At 39.7% G+C, this 18,170-nt stretch overlaps 1 protein-coding gene across 2 annotated transcripts in view; it reads left to right on the top strand.

Moving 5' to 3' along the window:
* ST6GALNAC3 (ST6 N-acetylgalactosaminide alpha-2,6-sialyltransferase 3) overlaps positions 1–18,170 on the top strand; it is a 625,489-nt gene that overhangs the window by 533,578 nt on the left and 73,741 nt on the right. The window lies entirely within an intron of this gene.

The following is an 18,170-nucleotide window of genomic DNA, read 5'->3' as shown; positions in this document are numbered from 1 at the left end:
TGGGACTCACCTTCCAGAATAGGAGTCACTTTATAGGGGCACCAGTGCCAGCCAGGGCTGTGTCCCAGGTTTGGTGGGCTGGTGGAAGGAAGCTTCTTTGAAAGGGCTGGCTGGGTAGGTTCTCAGGAGAATGCCAGGACAGGGTGCATGGTGGTAGGTAGGTTAATGGAAAGTAACATAAATGGAGCCTACCAGCTCCAGGCCAGCTAGGTGGAAGGAAAGGGGAAAAAAGTCACCCACCAGTGCTTCTGTCCCCAGAGAAATTTCCACCATATCCCTGTATCTACCAGATCCAACATGTGCCCTAACAGTAGCCAATGAATCTCCATCTCATATGACTGAGATGCTTTGCAACTCACTGAGTATACACCAGGACTGGAGACAGTGAGCTTGTGAGAAAGCCCTTCAATTGCAGAGTCTCAGGTTCCCACAGTCTTCTGACTCTCCCCAGCATAAGCCCTGCTGGTTTTCAAAGCCAGATGTTTTGGGGGCTCATCATCCCAGTGCAGGTCCTGCAGGATGGGAAGCCCAGTGTGGGACTCAGATCCCTGCTCTTTGAAGAGGACCTCCACCTGTAGTTCTGATACCCCTCCCATGTATGCGTTGCTGCCCTAAGGCTGTGGGTTCTGACTAGACTGCACCTCTGCCCTGACTGCTTGTCTCTATGTGGACTTTTTTTATATTCTTAGTTGTAAAAACCTGATATCTGTTCTACTAGTCTTCAGGTCATTCTCAGAGATAGTTGTTCTGTGTATTTGTAGTTTTGTTGTGTCCATGGAAGAAGGTGAGCACAAAACCTTCTTACTCTACCATGCTGATCCAGACTCCCTCTTTTTAAAATGTTATGCCCAAATAACCAGTGGATTGACTGGCTCTACAGTTTTTTGACATGAGCTTATTTTTTTTAACCTGTTCCAGTAATAGCCCAACATCTAATTTATGATTTAAACAAAATTAAGATTTTTTTTTAGCCTTATAACATACCTTCTCCTCTTTGTATAATAGAAAATAGGTGACTTTGAGGTGGCTGAAATGGTGCCTGACATGTAGTAGATGCTCAAAAATGTTGTATGAATGAATGAACTCAAATCCAGGATAAAAAATAAAGAAAAAATCAGAATGAGGCTGTGATTAGTTTGTTTCTTTGTTTTCATATCCAACACTGCTTGGTAGTTTCCCAAGAATTGTTAATTGTCCATGTGACAAGAACTTTATATCCTTATGTCACCTGCTTCTACTCCCTACCCCCACCAGTTTTTGAAATAATTTTACCAGACCACCAGATGCACTCTTAGCTACTGAAGAATCTCTTGTCTGTCTCTTTAGCTTCTTCATAAATACACACATTTCTTCATTTGTTTTTGAGGCAATGCTGTGTGTGTAATCATGTGCAAATCTTTATTGAACACTTATGGAATGAGCCACCTGTTCTTACAAATTAGCCGAGTTCTCAAGAAGGCCCAAATTAGTGAATTAGTTGATGAAGGAAATTTGTTGCAGAGACAGCAGGCAGCTAAAGAATTTTTCATCTTGTCAAAAGTATTGTTAGTCTCATAGCTTGGCAAAGAGACAAGAAGATACCATTTTAAACAATTCTATAGTGACTTAGTACCTTCAGCTCACCAGAGAAGAAAATGAAATTGCTTGTCTTATCAGTTAAGAGAAGCTTGGCTGATCTCAGACCATAGCCCGGAAAGTTAACTAAGTTTTGTAGAAGTGGATAATCTTTTCTCAGTGATCGATGTAGCAAGAGTAGAACTGTGTTGCCAGGGGAGCTATGGGGAAATAGGTTTCATTGTTTTACTTGTACTTCTGGCTGAAAGCAATGCTGAACAAACCTTAGAAGTCCCTTGGCCAGGTCTCATCCACGGAGCATGCAAGGCATCTAATGATTTCTACAGGCACTTTTTAAAAGTAATTACCAGTCTTTGTCAGTGAAACGGCCTTTCAGGTCCTCTCACAAGCATCCAGTTACTTGTTGAGGCATCAAAGCAATACAAACCCTCTGACATTCCTGCCTCCTCCTTTCACATTACAAATCCTGTTGCTGACTGACAGGCAGCAGCATCCATCACATATATTTCAAACACCCAGAGGCAATGTTCTTATTTTCAGGGAAGCCGGGCTCTGCATGCAAGTTGCACAATTAAGGGGCAACTGTAGACTGGACCCTGTCCTGATCCAGGGAACCCAACTGTACAGCTTGTCTCTGCTCACACCTTTGTGTGACTGTGAATTAGGTCACATTGCCTGGGCCTCACCGACACAGAGAAAAACGGAAAACATCCTCCTGACTCCACATTTACAAAGATGCTGCCCAGATTTGTTTTCAGGCATGACCAGGGTGGGATCTTTTTCCTGTTCCACCTCTTTTTATTTTGGGGTCACACTGGTAATAATTTAAGAAAACCCATTAAAAATGAAAAACCTAAAGAAAAATAAACATATTCATAATATACATACTGTTACCATTTTGTATTTATCCTCTGGTTTTATACTTTTAGGAAATAATGAGTGGTCTGGTCATGTTCTTTGAGTATTTAATAGAGCAATTATGTTCTCTGACTATTTAGAGGATTGAGTGGCTAGTAGAAGCAGTGGAGAAGGATACAAGGAAAATATTTGCTGTAAACAGATACCTTTTGCTTTGGCTCCATCCATCCCTTCATTCTTTCTGGAGTTATTTTTCCACTGATATCCAGTAGTATATTGGGCACCTACCGACCTGGGGAGTCCATCTTTCAGTGTCCTATATTTTTGCCTTTTCATACTGTTCATGGGGTTATCAAGGCAAGAATACTGAAGTGATTTGCCATTCCATTCTCCAGTGGACCACATTCTGTCAGACCTCTCAACCCTGACCCGACCATCTTGGGTGGCCCCACACGGCTTGGCTTAGTTTCATTGAGTTAGACAAGGCTGTGGTCCGTGTGATCAGATTGGCTAGTTGTCTGTGATTGTGGTTTCAGTCTGTCTGCCCTCTGATGCCCTCTCTCAGGGCCTACTGTCACACTTGGTTTTCTCTTACCTTGAATGTGGAGTATCTCTTCATGGCTGCTCCAGCAAAGCGCAGCCTCTGCTCCTTACCTCGGGTGTGGATGGCTCCTCTCAGCCTCACTTGTGCACCATCACAGCCCCCCATGCTTGTGCACCATCACAGCTGCCAGGCTTGTGCACCATCGCAGCCAGATGGTCGACATCGAAATCAGATTGATTATATTCTTTGCAGCCAAAGATGGAGAAGCTCTATACAGTCAGCAAAAACAAGACCGGGAGCTGACTGTGGCTCAGATCATGAACTCCTCATTGCCAAATTCAGACTGAAATTGAAGAAAGTGGAGAAAACCACTAGACCATTAAGGTATGACCTAAATCAAATCCCTTATGACTATACAGTGGAAGTTAGAAATAGATTTAAGGGACTAGATCTGATAGACAGAGTGCCTGATGAACTATGGATGGAGGTTCATGACATTGTACAGGAGACAAGAATCAAGACCATCCCCAAGAAAAAGATGTGCAAAAAAACAAAATGGCTGTCTGAGGAGACCTTACAAATAGCTGTGAAAACAAGGGAAGCGAAAAGCAAAGGAGAAAAGGAAAGATATACCCATTTGAATGTAGAATTCCAAGGAATAGCAAGGAAAGATAAGAAAGCCTTCCTCAGTGATCAATGCAAAGAAATAGAGGAAAACAATAGAATGGTAAAGACTAGAGATCTCTTCAAGAAAATCAGAGATACCAAGGGAACATTTCATGCAAAGATGGGCTTGATAAAGGACAGAAATAGTAGGGACCTAACAGAAGCAGAAGATATTAAGAAGAGGTGGCAAGAATACACAGAAGAACTATACAAAAAAGATCTTCATGACCCAGATAATCATGATGGTGTGATCACTCACCTAGAGCCAGACATCCTGGAATGTGAAGTCAAGTGGGCCTTAGAAAGCATCACTACGAACAAAGCTAGTGGAGGTGATGGAATTTCAGTTGAGCTATTTCAAATCCTGAAAGATGATGCTGTGAAAGTGCTGCACTCAATATGCCAGCAAATTTGGAAAACTGAAAACTCAGCAGTGGCCACGGGACTGGAAAAGGTCAATCTCAAAGAAAGGCAATGTCAAAGAATGCTCAAACTACCGCACAATTGCACTCATCTCACATGCTAGTAAAGTAATGCTTAAAATTCTCCAAGCCAGATTTCAGCAATATGTGAACAGTGAACTTCCAGACTTTCGAGCTGGTTTTAGAAAAGGCAGAGGAACCAGAGATCAAATTGCCAACATCCGCTGGATCATGGAAAAAGCAAGAGAGTTCCAGAAAAACATCTATTTCTGCTTTATTGACTATGCCAAAACCTTTGACTGTGTGGATCACAATAAACTGTGGAAAATTCTTAAAGATATGGAATACCAAACCACCTGACCTACATCTTGAGAAATCTGTATGTAGGTCAGGAAGCAGCAGTTAGAACTGGACATGGAACAACAGACTGGTTCCAAATAGGAAAAGCAGTACGTCAAGGCTGTATATTGTCACCCTACTTATTTAACTTATATGCAGAGTACATCATGAGAAACGCTGGGCTGGAAGAAGTACAAGCTGGAATCAAGATTGCCGGGAGAAATATCAATAACTTCAGATACGCAGATGACACCACCTTTATGGCAGAAAGTGAAGAAGAACTAAAGAGCCTCTTGATGAAAGTGAAAGAGTAGAGTGAAAAAGTTGGCTTAAAGCTCAACATTCAGAAAACTAAGATCATGGCATCCCGTCCCATCACTTCATGGGAAATAGATGGGGAAACAGTGAAAACAGTGTCTGACTTTTTCTGGGCTCCAAAATCACAGATGGTTATTTTGCAGATGGTTATTTCATCCATGAAATTAAAAGACACTTACTCCTTGGAAGTAAAGTTATGACCAACCTAGATAGCATATTGAAAAGCAGAGACATTACTTTGCCAACAAATGTCCGTCTAGTCAAGCCTATGGTTTTTCCAGTGGTCATATATGAATGTGATAGTTGACCTATAAATAAAGCTGAGTGCTGAAGAATTGATGCTTTTGAACTGTGGTGTTAGAGAAGACTCTTAAGAGTCCGTTGGATTGCAAGGAGATCCAACCGGTCCATCCTAAATGAGACCAGTCCTGGGTGTTCATTGGAAGGACTGATGTTGAAGCTGAAACTCCAATACTTTGGCCACCTGATGCGAAGAGCTGACTCATTTGAAAAGACCCTGATGCTGGGAAAGATTGAAGGCAGGAGGAGAAGGGGACGACAGGATGAGATGGTTGGAAGGCATCACCTATTCAATGGACATGGGTTTGTGTGGACTCCAGGAGCTGGTGATGATCAGGGAGGCCTGGCGTGGTATGGTTTATGGGGTTGCAAAGAGTCAGACGCAACTGAATGACTGAACTGAACTGATACCTTTGTCTTTTTTGTCCAATTTTCATGGGTAATAAAATGTTCATCATTTAATAAATGATAATTGAATGCCTACTATGTACCAAGGACTGCTTTGAATACTGAAAACAATGCAGTGAATAATGTAAAAATGCCTTTGTAGATGTTATAATCCTCAGAAAGTAAACAGGAAAGGATGAAAGCACTCAATGCAAAACTGGAAACTTCCGTAAATAATTTTCAGCCAAACTGTTTTAAATAAGTACTTTCAGGACCTCGTATCAGGAACATTTTGAGTGATGATGTGTTAAATTCATAATCAAGAATTTGTATATTATTTGTTGTGTCTAAAATAGTGGATTACATAAAAATGAGCTAGTCATATCAGTCTTATTTCTAGATGGTGTTTTATAGTCTTTTGACAGTTATTTAAGCCTGCACATAGAATTTATCATAACTTGAGCCATATCTATGCAGTTCATAGAATCTCAAAGATAGAAAAGACTTGAATGTTATATGGTTCACCCTCTCTGTTTTTACCTGCTCTACACTCTGAGTGGCTGAATCCTCTCCCCAGCATATTAAACTGTGATTATTCACTTCTCATTGAAATCTTTAGACACAAGAAGTTCTCTGCTTCCTGGGGCAACCCATTCTTCCAGCCACTAGCTCTAGTTTTAAAAATGATCTTCCTTCTATGAATCTGAAATCCGCAACCGAGAGGGTCTTCTGTTGAAAGTCATGTGCAAGTCTCAGGAACTGTCTCAGGCAGTGAAGTTGAGGCTCGAGGAGCAGATTTCTTTCTCAGGCATCAGAGGTCAAGTAACCAGGAAGAGCCCCGAAAGTGTCCAGGTGCTAGATTCTGGCCATAAAACAAGTGAGGAAGACCATGGAGGGAGTAAGGAAACACCAGTGGGGTATGGAAGCGCTAGGCCTGAGGTCATCTGGCTTTGGCATCTGCCACTCCTTTGTCTGCAGAGCTGACTTTATCTGTTTAATTAGTTGGAAAGGTGGCCCCTTCCTCGCTCACTGGTCCGTGTGTGGCCTGCCTCACACTGTGAAAGTGAAGTCACTCAGTCGTGTCTGACTCTTTGTGACCCTGTGGACTATAGCCCGCCAAGCTCTTCTGTCCATGGGATTCTCCAGGCAAGAATACTGGAGTGGGTTGCCATTTCCTTCTCCAGGGGATCTTCCCGACCCAGGGATCGAACCCAGGTCTCCTGCTTTGCGGGCAGACGCTTTAACCTCTGAGCCACCGGGGAAGCCCTCTCACACTGTATCCCAAGGCAAAAGAGTTGATCTTTTAAGCTCCATCTGGACTTCTCTTTGGTCAAAGGTATCTGAATAGCTGAGTTATTTTAGTGGAAACTCTGAATATGGAATTGCAGTTTGAAGTAGCCCAAATATCTATTTTTGTAGCAGAGAAGAGCCTCTAACATGCAGTGTATGTCTTGGAGAAGCCAGTGATGAAATATCTTGGTTTAAGCCATAACAAATGTTAATCTTGATATGCAGGAGAAATTAAATTCCATTATAATTATCATTGGAAAGATATCTTTCTTAGGTTTCTTTTCAACATCCATGACAAACACACTAACAATTTCAGTGTAAAAATAGAACAATTGAGTTTTTTCTCCATCTTGTGATTTTAATAACACCTTAAAACTATGGTCATATCCATTTATGTCCTTTGTGGCCAATTAGGAAGAGGGAAGACTATTCATTAATTGCATCATTGATTCACTCACCAGACATATTGAGAACCTAGACTGTGTCAGACACTATCATTGTGCTGAGGATTCACAGACCAAATATACAGAGCATTCTCCCATCCCCCAAAGGAGCTCAAGGAGAGAGACAAACAAAAAAGTTATTTTAGAGGAATGCACAAGAATATGAAAAACATCTACAAGGCATGTTCCAGAGGACAAATCAGAATCACTTATTAATAGAAAAAGAAAGGGTAGGACATTCTGGGCATCATTGCTTGTGTGTTATCTGATGGTAGTGGAGAGCCACTGAAGGACTTGGAGGAAGGGAATAATAATAGAACATTTTTATTTGGGAGCAATCATTCCAACTACGGGGGGTAGAAACAATTAAACAGGAATAAGGCTAAAACAAAGAGGGCACATGGGACCAAGAGTGGATTGCCATCTGTTTAATTCCAGTGAGAGCCTAAAATGAAGTAGTAGAATGTAGGTGGATTGGGGTAGACTAGGTTAGAAGATATCAAGGAGAGAGTTTTGATGATAACAAAATATAGGAGTGGGGACAGTTACAAAAGTAACTCAGGTTTCTGACTCAGAGTGTTAAGGGGGTGATGGTGCCCCCACCGCATAGGTGAAGAATCGTGAAGCAACAGCACACTGATGTAGACCTACAGGGAAAAGAATGTGAGCCAAGGAGTGTTCACCAATCATAATATTCATGTGCCAGGATCCGGGAACCTTTCTTTAGGTATGGAAGCCCAGGCTCAGTGACATGGTGGACTATGTGATGAATAGCTGGTATCTTTTCTTTGAAGCATGGGTTTTCATTTTTTAAATAAGAGCTCCTGGTTAAAAGTTGTATGTCAGATCCCATATGGGGACTCTAAGATCTAATTTTACATAAGGACTCCAAGGCACAGGGGCTAGCCAAGATTCTGAGAAGATATCAAATAAAAATCTTGGAACCTATGGAAAGCAATTTTCATAATTAGGAGGAACACAGAACCCCATATATCATCGTTAGTCTGAGACAAGGAACAGAAGGTTGGGAGGGGGGAGGACAGTTTCTTTAAACAGGGAACAGGTGGCCAGCGTAGTCAGGGCCAGCTCGGGAAACCTTAGGCAACTCTGCTCAAAGAGTTTCTCTGCTTCTCCCTTAGAGACTGTCAGATGCAGTGGAGAACAGGATTATTAGCTGTATGGCAAGGGATATTTTTCTTCATGATGGTGTTTTTACTCTTATAGCAACACAGGGAAAAGCCAAGGGATAGAACTTAATGGAACCCACAGACACTATAGAAAATGAAATGTTTTTGTATCTCCTGATAAACCAAAGTTTTATGTCACAGAATGTCCAAAAAGAAATTTGGCTTTCATTTAAATTGCTTCCTGCAAAGTTAATTGTTTGCTCCCAATCCATAATTGATGATAGCCTTTTCCCTTGCTGCAGTTAGACCAAGGACTCTTGGCAGCCTCATGCTGTGGAAGCCAGACACAAACAGGTAATAATGCCCCCAAGAAGAGCTGAAATATTAGTCTCCTGAGACACAGGCTGTGCACATTTCTCTGACTTAAGAAAGAGACATAAGTCACACCTTAGAGCCTGTCTTATAGAACTTAGTTTCATAAAAGTTGTCTAATAGCTCTGGAATGTACAGATAACATGTTAAAGAAAGGCGAGAAGGATGAGCTCTGAGGAGCCTGATTAACCCTTTCCACAGTAGTCATGGAAATAAGAGTATTCTCATAGCTGAACAGTAGGTTTGCATGTGTAACAAATTCCCTTCAGTCTCTTGATAGATAAAAAGATGATTGATAGGTTCAGTTCAGTTCAGTTCAGTCACTCAGTCCTGTCCGACTCTTTGCGACCCCGTGAATCGCAGCACGCCAGGCCTCCCTGTCCGTCACCAACTCCCGGAGTTCACTCAGACTCACGTCCATCGAGTCAGTGATGCCATCCAGCCATCTCATCCTCTGCTGTCCCCTTCTCCTCCTGCCCCCAATCCCTCCCAGCATCAGAGTCTTTTCCAGTGAGTCAACTCTTCGCATGAGGTGGCCAAAGTATTGGAGTTTCAGCTTCAACGTTAGTCCTTCCAATGAATATTCAGGACTGATTTCCTCTAGGATAGACTGGTTGGATCTCCTTGCCATCCAAGGGACTCTCAAGAGTCTTCTCCAACACCACAGTTCAAAAGCATCAATTCTTTGGTGCTCAGCTTTCTTCACAGTCCAACTCTCACATCCATACATGACCACTGGAAAAACCATAGCCTTGACTAGGTAGATACATGTAAATAGATTAGTGATACATAAATACAGAGATAAATCTGTACATAAATAGATGTATTTCTCTCCCTCTCCATATGTATGTACCTATATTTATATATATAATATGTATTTTTCTGAATCTACCATACATAATCATTTTCTGGAGGCCAGAAGCTCCATTACTTATCTAGAAGGATAAGGATAAGTAAGGCCAAAAACTCCATTACTTATCTAGTGCTCCATTACTCCATTATGGATCTAGGAGGATCTCTAGCCCAGGAGGAGTGTCCCTTCCCACTGTAACCACAAGAATTCTACCATCTTCCGCATCCCATTCAAGCCCCTATTCCTCATCTCTCCTTCATGGAGTCCTTTCCTGATCACTATGAATGTCCTTGATTCCCTTCTCCCCCAACCATTTAGAGTCTGTAACATAACACAATGTCATCATCCACTCTGACAAATTGCACTTCAATGGTTACTCTCTCCTCCTCCCTAGACTAGACCTGAACAGGTTCCGAGCTTACTTCTTCATTCCCACAATGTCTAGCACAGAGCAGCCCGTGCGGTGTCTCCTGACTGAGCAGCAGCTGCCAACAGCAGCAGTAGAAAGGAAGAAGGAAAGAAGGAAAAGAGAAAAAGAAAACATATTTCTCTATATATGGTTCAAAGGTTAAAACTGCATCTATATAAAGTTCTTATTGTCCTTTGATGATTTGATACAAAATTATTCAAATATGATGGCCAATTTTTTAATTAATTTTTTATTGAAGGATAATGGCTGTACAGAATTTTGCTGTTTTCTGTCAAACCTCAACATGAATCAGCCATAAGGTATACATATATCCCCTCTCTTCTGAACCTGCCTCCCATCTCCCTCCCCATCCCACCCCTCTATGTTGATACAAACTCAAATAGGTTTGAGTTTCCTGAGCCATATAGCAAATTCCCATTGGCTATCTATTTTACCTATGTAAGTTTCCATATTACTTTTCCCGTACATCTCACCCTCTCCTCTCCTCTCTCCATGTCCATAAGTCTATTGTCTATGTCTTTTTCTCCATTGTTTCCATGTAAATAAATTCTTAAGTACAATTTTTCTAGTTTCCGTACATACGATATGTATGTATCTTTCTCTTTCTGACTCACTTCGCTCTGTATAATAGGTTCTAGGTTCATTCACCTCATTAGAACTGACTCAAATGTGTTCCTGTTTATGGCTGAGTAGTATCCCATTGTGTATATGTACCATAACTTCTTTATCCATTCATCTATCATGGACATCTAGGTTACTTCCATGTTCTAGCTATTGTAAATAGTGCTGCAGTGAACAATGGGATACATGTATCTCTTGCAATTTTGGTTTCCTCGGGGTATATGCCTAGGAGTGGGATTGCTGGGTCATATGGTGGTTTTATTCCTAGTTTTTTAAGGAATCTCCATACCATCTTCCATAGTGGCTGTATCAATTTACTTTCCCACCAATAGTGCAAGAGTGTTCCCTATTCTCCACACCCTCTCCAGCACTTATTGTTTGTAGACTTTTTGAAGATGGCCATTTTGACTGGTGTGAGGTGATATGTCATTGTAGTTTTGATTTGCATTTCTCTAATACTGAATGATGTTGAGCATCTTTTCATGTGTTTGTTAGCCATTTGTATGTCTTCTTTGAAGAAATGTCTGTTTAGGTCTTTTTCCCACTTTTTGATTGGGTCATTTGTTTTTCTGGTATTGAGTTGTATGAGCTGCTTGTATATTTTGTATATTAATCCTTTGTCAGTTGTTTCATTTGCTATTATTTCCTCCCATTCTGAGGGTTGTCTTTTCACCTTGCTTATAGTTTCCTTTGCTGTGCACAAGTTTTTAAGTTTAATCAGGCCCCACGTGTTTATGTTTGTCTTTATTTCCATTACTCTAAGGGGTGGGTCATAGAGGATCTTGCTTTGATTTATGTCGAGTGTTCTGCCTATGTTTTCCTCTAAGAGTTTTATAGTTTCTGATCTTACATTTAGGTCTTTAATCCATTTTGAGTTTATCTTTGGGCTTGGTGTTAGGAACTGTTCTAATTTCATTCTTTTACATGTAGTTGTCCAGTTTTCCAAGCACCACTTATTAAAGAGGCTCTCTTTTCCCCATTGTACATCCTTGCCTCCTTTGTCAAAAATAGGGTACCCCTGGGTGCATGGGTTTATTTCTGGGCTTTCTATCTTGTTCCATTGGTCTATATTTCTGTTTTTGTGCCAGTACCTTACTGTCTTGATGACCATGGCTTTGTAGTATAATCTGAAGTCAGGAGGGCTGATTCCTCCAGCTCCATTCTTCTTTCTCAAGACTGCTTTGGCTATTTGGGGTCTTTGGTGTTTCCATATGAATTATGAAATTGTTCTAGTTCTGTGAAAAATGCCATTGGTAATTTGATAGGGATCGCACTGAATCTGTAGATTGCATTTGGTAGTATAGTCATTTTCACAATGTTGATTCTTCCTACTCAGGAACATGGAATATCTCTCCATCTGTTTATATCATCTTTGATTTCTTTCATTAGCATCTTATAATTTTCTGTGTACAGTTCTTTTGTTTCCTTAAGTAAGTTTATTCCTAGATATTTAATTATTTTTGTTGCAATGGTGAATGGGATTGATTTCTTAATTTCTCTTTCTAATTTTTCATTGTTAGTATATAAAATTGCAATTGATTTCTGTGTATTGATTTTGTATCCTGAAACTTTGCTAAATTCACTGATTAACTCTAGTAATTTTCTGATTCTATCTTTAGGGTTTTCTGTGCACAGTATCATGTCATCTGCAAACAGTGAGAGCTTTACAAATTCTTCTTTTCTGATATGGATTCCTTTTATTTCTTTTTCTTCTCTGATTGCTGTAACTGGGACGTCCAGAACTATGTTGAATAACAGTGGTGAAAGTGGACACCCTTGTCTTGTTCCTGATCTTAGGGGGAATGCTTTCAGTTTTTCACCATTGAGAATAATGTTTGCTGTAGGCTTATCATACATGCCTTTCTTATGTTTAGGTAGGTTCCTTCTATGGCCATTTTTTAAAGAGTTTTAATCATAAATGATTGCTGCATTTTGTCAAAGGCTTTTCCTGCATCTACTGAGATGATCATATGCTTTTTATAATTCAATTTGTTAATATGGTGTATTACATTGATTGATTTGCATATATTGAAGAATCCTTGCATCCCTGGAATAAACCCAACTTGATCATGGTGTATGAGCTTTTTGATGTGTTTCTGAATTCTATTTGCTAAAATTTTGTTGAGGATTTTGCATCCATGTTCATCAGTGATATTGGCCTGCAGTTTTCTTTTTTGTGTGTGTTGTCTTTGTCTGTTTTTGGTATCAGGGTGATGGTGGCCTCATAGAATGAGTTTGAAAGTGTTCCTTCCTCTGCAATTTTTTGAAAAAGAGTTTTGGAAGGATAAGCATTAGCTCTTCTCTAAACATTTGATAGAATTCTCTTGTGAAGCCATCTGGTCCTGGGCTTTTGTTTTTTGGGAGATGTTTGATTGCAGCTTCAATTTCAGTGCTTGTAATTGGGTTGTTCATAATTTCTATTTCTTCCTTGTTCAGTCTTGAAAGATTGAACTTTTCTAAGAATCTGTCCATTTCTTCCAGGTTATCCATTTTATTGCCATATAGTGTTTCATAATAGTCTCTTCCAATCTTTTGTATTTCTGCATTGTCTGTTGTAACCTCTCCTTTTTCATTTCTAATTTTGTTGATGTGATTCTTCTCTTTTTCTTGATGAGTCTGGCTAATGGCTTGTCAATTTTGTTTATCTTCTCAAAGAACTAGCTTTTAGTTTTATTAATCTTTACTATTGTTTTTGTCAATTCTTTTTCATTTATTTCTGCTCAGATCTTTATGATTTATTTCCTTCTACTAAATTTGGGGGGAGGGGGGTTGTTGGGTTTTTTTTTTTTTCAGTTGTTTTAGATGTAAAGTTAGGTTATCTATTCGATGTTTTTCTTGTTTCTTGAGGCAGGATTACATTGCTATTAACTTCCCTCTTAGAACTGCTTTTGCAGCATCCCATATATTTTAAGTTGTTGTGTGTTCATTGTCAATTGTGTCTAGAAATTTTTTATTTCCCTTTTGATTTCTTCAGTAACCTGTTGCTTATTTAGAAACGTGTTGTTTAATCTCCATGTGTTTGTGTTTCTTACAGTTTTTTTCTTGAAATTGATGTCTAGTTTCATAGTGTTGTGGTTAGAGAAGAAGCTTGAAACAATTTCAACTTTCTTAAAATTTCTTAAATTTACTGAGGTTTGATTTGTGACCCAAGATGTGGTCTATCTGGAGAATGTTCCACGTGCACTTGGTAAGAAGGTGTATTCTTTCTGCTTGGATGGAATGTACTGAGGATATCAGTGAGATCCACCTCATCTAATGTTATCATTTAAGACTTGTGTTTCCTTATTAGTTTACTGTTTGGATGATCTGCCCATTGGTGTGAGTGGGGTGTTAAAGACTCCTACTATGATTGTGTTAATTTCTCCTTTTATGTCTTAGTGTTTGTTGGAGGTATTGAGGTGCTCCTAGGTTGGGTGCATAGATATTTACAATTGTATGTCTTCCTCTTGGATTGATCCCTTGATCATTAGGTAGTGTCCTTCATTATCTCTTGCAATCTTCTTTATTTTAAGGTCTATTTTGTCTTATAGGAGGATTGTTACTCCAGCTTTCTTTTGCTTCCCATTTGCATGGAATATATTTTTCCATCTTCTCACTTTCAGTCTATATGTATCTATAGGTCTGAAGTGGGCTTCTTGTAGACAACATATGCATGGGTATTGTGTTTGTATCCATTCAGCCAGTCTGTGTGTTTTGGTTGAAGTATTTAATCTATTTACATTTAAACTAATTATTGATATATATGTTCCTATTGCCATTTTCTTAATTGTTTGGAGTTGATCTTGCAGATCTTTTTCTTTTCTTTTATTATTTCTTGGGCTATATAAGTCTCTTTAACATTTGTTATAAAGCTGGTTTGGTGGTACTGAATTCTCTTAATTTTACTTGTCTGAAAAGCTTTTTATTTCTCCATCAATTTTGAATGAGATCCTTGTTGGATACAGTAATCTTGGCTGTAGAGTTTTCTCTTTCAGTACTTTAAATACATCCTGCCATTCCCTTCTGGCCTGCAGCTTCTACTGACAGATCAACTGTTAAGCCTATGCAGTTTCCCTTGTATGTTACTTGTTGCTTCTCCCTTGCTACTTTTAACATTCTTTCTTTGTGTTTAGTCTTTGTTAGTTTGATTAGTATGTGTCTTGGCATGTTTCTTCTTGGGTTTATCCTGTATGGGACTCTTTGTGCCTCTTGGACATGACTGACTCTTTCCTTTTCCATGTTGGGGAAATTTTCAACTATAATCTCTTCACAAATTTTCTCATACCTTTGCTTTTTCTCTTCTTCTTCTGGGGCCCCTAAGATTCGAATGCTGGTGCATTTGATATTGTCCCAGAGGTCTCTGAGACTATCCTCAGTTCTTTGCATTCTTTTTACTTTATTCTGCTCTTCAGAAGTTATTTCCACCATTATCTTCCAGCTCACTAATTCATTCTTCTACTTCAGGTATTCTGCTTTTATTTCTTCTAAGTATTTTTAATTTCAGTAATTGTGTTGTTTGTCTCTGTATGTTGATTCTCTAATTCTTCTAGGTCTTTGTTAATTGATTCTTACATTTTCTCCATTTTGTTTTCAAGGTTTCCGATCATCTTTACTATCATTATTTTGAATTCTTTTTCAGATAGTTTGCCTATTTCCTCTTCATTTATTTGGATTTCTGTGTTTCTAGTTTGTTCCTGCATTTGTATAATATTTTTCTGCCTTTTCATTATTATTTTTTTTAACTTGTGTTTGAGGTCTCCTTGTCTGAGGCTTCAAGGAAAGTTGAATTCTTTCCTTGAAGAAGGTGGAATTCTTTCTTCCTTTTGGTTTATGCCCTCTTAAGGTTGGTCTGGTGGTTTGTGTAAGCTTCAATAAGGTTAGATTTGTGCTGAGTTTTTGTTTGTTTGTTTCTTTTTCCTCTGATGGGCAAGGCTGAGTGAGGTGGTAATCTTGTCTGCTGATAATTAGGTTTTTATTTTTTGTTTGTTTGTTGTTTAGATGAGGTGTCCTGCACAGGGTGCTATTGGTGTTTGGGTGATGCCAGGGTCTTGTATTCAAGTGGTTTCCTTCGTGTGAGTTCTCACTATTTGATACTCCCTAGGGTTAGTTCTCTAGTAGTCTAGGGTCTTGGAGTCAGTGCTCCCACTCCAAAGGCTCAGAGTTTGATCTCTGGTCAGGATTGAAGATTCCACAAGTGGTTTGTTATGGAATTAAGTGAGATTAAAACAAATATCCAAAAATGAGAAATCAAAGATGAACCCCAGACAAATGGCAGTTACAAAATCAGGCAAATAATAATTAAAATAATGGAATATATATATATACATATACAGCCATGAACAAAGTCTAAGCAGTCCATCAAAAATAAAATACAGCAGATTAACCTGGTGAACAAAAAAATAAAAAAATTATATTTACCAGTCAAGAACAAAACTAACTAAAGCACAAACTGGAAAACAAAACTAAAGCAATGTGCCATGTGGGGAATAAAGCAACGAAAACAAAACTAACAAATATGTTGAGAGGAAAGAAAAGAAAGAATAGATATGCAAAGTTAAATAGAGGTAGATTAAGAAGATTTATATACATTAAAGATTAACTGCAAGGGGGAAAGAACAGTAGGAAAGGCAAACATATGAATGAATGTAGAAAAAGTATAATAGGTTTTAAAAAATTAAAATTATGAAAAAGAGAAAAAAAAGGTAGAATAAAGAAAAAAGGGGAAAAAAAGAGGGAAACTCCACAGAACTGCAAAAGTGCAATGTAGAGGCAGAGGTTTATAACAACAATAAAAAGTGTGACTGAATATAGCATGTGCATATACACCCATAAGCAAAATCAAAGCAGTCCAACAGAAATAAGGAACAATAGATTGACCCACAGAACAAAGGAAAACAAAAATTATATTTACCAGAACAAAACTAACTAAAGCACAAACTGGAAAACAAAACTACAACAAGGTGCCAATTGGGGAATAAACCAATGAAAATAAAACTAACAAATATGTTGAGAGGAAAAGAGAGAAAGAAAAGAAAAAAAGAATAGATATGCAAAGTTAAATAGAGGTAAATAAAGAATACATTAAAGATTAACTACAAGGGGAAAAGGACAGTAGGAAAAGCAAACAAATGAATAAATGTAGAAAAAATAATAGGTTTAAATTTTTTTTAATTAAAATTAAAAAAAAAAAGAGGAAAACTCCACAGAACTGCAAAAGCCCAACATAGAGGCAGAGGTTTATAAGAACAATAAAAATTGTGACAGAGGAAAAAAAATGTTCAAAACTTAATTGGATTTCTTAGCGCCAATTAAATCAACAGCTACAGCGGTGTTGGGGGTGGGGGGAAGAAAAGAAAAATAAGTCCAAATGAATCTACAGAACAAGTCAAAAAATAAGAATAATAAATGTTTTTCTTGAGTCACTGCTATCAGTCCTTTCTCTCTCTGGGAGTCACAGTCCACCTTACCTCCCTAGGATGTCCTCCAACACTGTGCTGATCTCTGGACCTACTGTGGGGTAGCTCAGATTCTAATCAGGTCCTACTCCAGTGTGTTCTTGTGTCCAATGAACAGCTATTAGAACTAGTGCATTTTCTTTTGTGGGAGCTCTCAATGGCCTTTTATATATTCCATAGACACAGAGTCTGCCTAGTTGATCGTGTGGATTTAATCTGCAGCTTGTATAGCTAGTGGGAAGGTTTTGGGTCTTCTTCCTTAACCACACTGCCCCTGGGTTTCAATTGTGGTTTTATTTCCACCTCTGCATGTGGGTTGTCCACTGGGGTTTGCTCCTGAGGTTTCCCGGGAGGACGACTTGGGTTTGCCCCTGTGAGGGCCAGGTGTGGAGGTGGTACAGCTGCTTGGGTCACAGGGTTTCTGGCAGCACCAGGTACTCAGGGGGGTTGGCGGCTAGGGCAGCAGGAAATATAGTGCTTTAGAAGGGTATGGCAACCAGTATTGGCCAACACACTCCAGTATTCTTGCCTGGAGAACCCCGTTCCCTGACAGAGAAGCCTGGTAGGCCACAGTCTACAGGGTCACAAAGAGTCAGACATGACCATAGCAACCCTGCATGCATAGACTCAAGACTTTTTTGCCTGTGGCAGCTCTGCCACAGGGAGAGTTGAGCACGAAGGTGGCACATCTGCTTGACCTGTGGGGACCCTGGCGGTGCCAAGTGTGCAGGGCCACAGACGGCCTCCAACGCAGGAATTGTGGCTCTATGAGAGTCTTTGTTTGAGTCTCTTGTAGCTGGCGATCAGAAGGCCTCTTCAGCCGGTCTATCTCCATAGCTCTGCCTGTCCAGGCACTTGGTTCCCTTGCCTGGTGTCCTTCTCTGTTCAACGCATCAGGCACATAGAGGGGCCCCCCTAACTAAGGCGCTACTCTGTAGATTGGCGCATCAGTCACTTAAAGGAGAACCCTGGGTGGGGTCCTACTCCGTAGTTCAGTGTGTCAGGGCCAGCCTCTCTATTATTCAGCTGCAGATGCTGGGATGTGAGGAGAGAGAGGCTATGGTGATGGCTTCACCCCCTACGTGTGACTCAGCAGTATCGCCTTGCTTCCCATGGCTGCCTGGCTTTCCTCCACAATCTCCTCCCTCACATCCTCTCAATCCATCTCTCCACAGTCAACAGCACCCCTCA

Source organism: Bos indicus x Bos taurus, chromosome 3 (genome assembly GCF_003369695.1).
Source record: "Bos indicus x Bos taurus breed Angus x Brahman F1 hybrid chromosome 3, Bos_hybrid_MaternalHap_v2.0, whole genome shotgun sequence".
NCBI lineage: Eukaryota > Metazoa > Chordata > Mammalia > Artiodactyla > Bovidae > Bos > Bos indicus x Bos taurus.
This window is presented reverse-complemented; position numbering and strand designations above follow the sequence as displayed.